Source organism: Pteropus alecto, unplaced genomic scaffold (assembly GCF_000325575.1).
Source record: "Pteropus alecto unplaced genomic scaffold, ASM32557v1 scaffold44, whole genome shotgun sequence".
NCBI classification, from domain to species: domain Eukaryota; kingdom Metazoa; phylum Chordata; class Mammalia; order Chiroptera; family Pteropodidae; genus Pteropus; species Pteropus alecto.
This window is the reverse complement of record NW_006436812.1, coordinates 99,139-102,724: the sequence shown is the minus strand read 5'-3', so window position 1 is coordinate 102,724 and position 3,586 is coordinate 99,139. Positions and strand designations below refer to the sequence as shown.

General features: G+C 41.6%; 1 pseudogene; it reads left to right on the top strand.

The window, feature by feature from the left end:
* Positions 1-1,880: 1,880 nt before the first annotated feature.
* On the top strand, positions 1,881-1,999 carry LOC112481656 (annotated as a pseudogene).
* The last annotated feature ends 1,587 nt before the right edge of the window (positions 2,000-3,586 follow it).

The window sequence follows — 3,586 nt, the reverse complement described above, 5'->3', positions numbered from 1 at the left end:
CACCCTCTAGTGGCCGCAAGGGGAAAAGAGCCGCTTCTTAGGTCAGTGGAGGTTAGGGCGCAGTTCCCAGCTGGCATGGAAAAGTCAGCCTTTCCTGTTCTTGACGGGTAAGGTAAACAGAAGACATAACTCAGAGGAATGGATGACTCCAGTCCGACATCTCTTTTTTAAAAAGGACGATGGCGCCGAATAAACACCGGTGTCCATGGCCTTATCAAATAGATGTGCCCCAGCCATGTTAGCTATAAAAAGAATCTTGTTTCTTTCTCTTTTTTTAAAAAAACTTTTTTTTTGGAGCAGTTTGAGATTCACAGCAAAATCGAGGGAAAAATACAGAGATTTCCCTTATGTCCAACCCCACACCCCACATGCATAGCCTCCTTCATTATCGACATTCCCACCAGAGTGGTACCTTTGTTATCATCGATGAACTCATGTTGACAAGTCATCGTCACACAGAGTCTACAGTTAACATTATAGTCCACTCTTGGTGTTGTACATTCTGTGGGTTCGGACAAATATATAGGGACATGATCCATCATTATGATGTCATACAGAGTATTTTCACTGCCCTAAAAATCCTCCGTGTTCTGTCTATTCACATCTCCTCCCCTGACACAATCCCTGGCAATCACCGATCTTTTTAATGTGTCCATAGTTTTGCTTTTTCCAGAATGTCATATAGTTGGAATCACACGGTATATAGCCTTTTCGGACTGGTATCTTTCACTTAGTAGTATGTATTTCAGGTTCATCTATGTTTTTTTTCATGGCTTGATAGCTCATTTCTTACTGGCATTTAATAATGTTCATATGCTTCATATGAGTTGAATAATAAAGTATTTGTCCTTTTCTGACTGGCTTATTTAACTTAGTATAATGTCCTCACGGTTCATCTGTATGGTAGTGTGTGACAGACTTCCTTCTTTTTGAAAGCTGCATAATATTCCACTGTATTTATATATCATATTTTATTTTTTCACTCATCTGTCCACTGATATTTGTGTTGCTTCTATCTCTCGGCTACTGTGAATAATGCTGTGATGAACACGAGTATGCAAATATCTCTTCGAGATCCTGCTTTCAATTCTTTTCGGCATATGCCCAGAAGTGAGATTGCTGAATTGTGTGGTAATTCTATTTTTAATTTTTTGAGGCACTGCCATAGTGTTTTTTTTATAGTGGCTGCACCATTTCACATTCCTACCAACAGAGCACCATGTCCTCACCAACACTTGTTATTTTCTGTTCTTTTGATAGTGGGCATCCTGACAGTGTGACAAAATCATTTTATAATTAAAAATGATACATATTCTTTGATTGAAACAGTGTAGAACATGTTATACCTTTATCGAACAACCAATATATAATAAATGGCACATATATTTTAAGTGCGCATTTTGATTTTGAGTTTTGACACATATATACACTTGTAAACATCTCCATCACTCTCAAAGTTTCCTGTGTCCCTTTGTGTCCCGCCCCACTCCTTCCTGTCTCCAAGCAACCACTGATATCTACATCCAGTAAGGAAGAAAATAAAACATACCTGAAATGGCTGCTGAATTGGTCGACGTCAGAGGTTGCTGGGGTTTGGGGACCAGTTCTAACCTACGACACTCCCAACCACCTGTGTCCAGAAGCTGGAAAATTGTTCTTTCTGTGGCTTTTCCAGGGCCCCCATCAAAACTAGGTCATAGTATATGAAGTCGTTAATATTCAGCTATTTTTGACCCACAGAGTCAATTTCATATGATTCCGCATAAAATCCAACAATTGTATTTATTTATTCACTTTCCCAAAGGGATCTTCAGGGAGTCCTTCCTGGCTGTTACGACCCAGAGCAAGCAAAAAATGTTATAATTAAAAAAAAAAAAGGGATCTATGGCCATGCCACCCTGAACAAGCCCGATCCCATCTGATCTCAGAAGCTAAGCAGGGTCGGGCCTGGTTAGTACTTGGACGGGAGACCACCTAGGAAGACCAGGTGCTGTAGGCATAAAAAATAAGGGATTGTAAGCTGACAAGGTCCTTGCAATCTGTGAGGTTAACCAAGGGTTGCCTCACCTAAAAAAAAAAAAAAAAGAGCCACCTCTAACCACTTAGAAGGAAGACAGAATAATTGCACTAGAGCCACTGATAAGATGGTCAATGAACTACCTGTTTAGTTTAGTTTAGTTGTACCCAGGAATCTGGGTAAGAAAGGAAACAGTGTAGACTTTTTGCTGTGGGATGAAAGAAACTGAGTTCAGAAAGGCTAGATGTTATCCTCAGCCCAAATCTAGGAAGGAAATGGTCAAGTTAGAACCCAAGTCTGGGTGAGTTGTCATCTCTTAGATGTCAGCTTCGAGAAAATCACATTTTTCTTTAAACTAGAGGAGTTCACAGTGGCTTTGGGTTCCGGAGGGGAGGCAACACCCCAGCAAAAGGCAATTATTAGATCAAAGGGACAATTTAATGTATCTTTAAAAGCCACTAATTTGATGCAGATGTGACAATCAAACCCAGCTCTCTTAACTGGCTTGCTTGACCTTGAAAAAAATCTTGTCATTTTGTGCCGTGCTTCAAATCTTCAGATAAATATCTTTTTTCTCTCATAGCATTAAAACGTAAACCAACCCGACAGAAACCCAGAAAGCTTCGGGGATGGGTAAGAAGTGATTTCATGCAGGCTCCCCCCAAATCAACAACAGGGACTCTTACCTTCCCACCAGGTAAGTGGGAATCTTACCTTCAGAGATATCCAGATTCCGAGCCTATAGGCTCCCTTTCTCCCCTGCTCTGACCCATAATTATCTCAGATAAAGGCTTCTTCCTTTAGGCTAGTGGTTTTGAAATGAGAGGGGTGGAGGATTTACACACATACACACACACACATACACACACATTTTGGTAACATTTACACACATACATACACACACACATACACACACACATACACACACATTTTGGTAATATACACACACATTTTGGTAACATTTACATATATTTTGGGGTTGTTGCAAGTGGGCTGTGTGTGTGCTATTAGTATCTAGTGGATAGAAGAGGAGGTGAAGAGGGAGGAGAGGAGGGGGGAGGGAGGAAGATAGATAAGGGGAGGAGGAGGAGGGTAGTTAGACGAGAGAAGAGAGGAGACACAAAATAACACAAGAAAAGAGAGGAGACAGGAGAGGAAAAGTGCCAAGCCTCACGTAGGTCCTGGATCCAGCCAGACCTGAAATCCGCCCCCCTTGACTTTCTCATTATGTGAATCGATAGTTCCTTTTTTAACTTAAAATGGTTTCAGATGGGTTTCCCTCACTTGTAGCCCAAAGACTCCTAGCTAACGCAGAAGTGATTGCCAACTGTTTAAGGGTGCTCTGTAATGTCAAATTGGGTTGCTCCCAAAGCCAGGCTATTATCCTGCTCGACACAATCATCTTGTGTTTAGGGTGTCATGTGGGAAGGAAGACACAAAGATGGGGTTCTTGGGTGAGTGACAAGGGGTGGCAGGCACAGGAGCCACTGGCTCCTGAAGAAGCAGTCTGCAGCCTGTTAAACCTTAAATTGGAGGTCCAATTCCCAACTGGCCTGAGATGGGGACAGA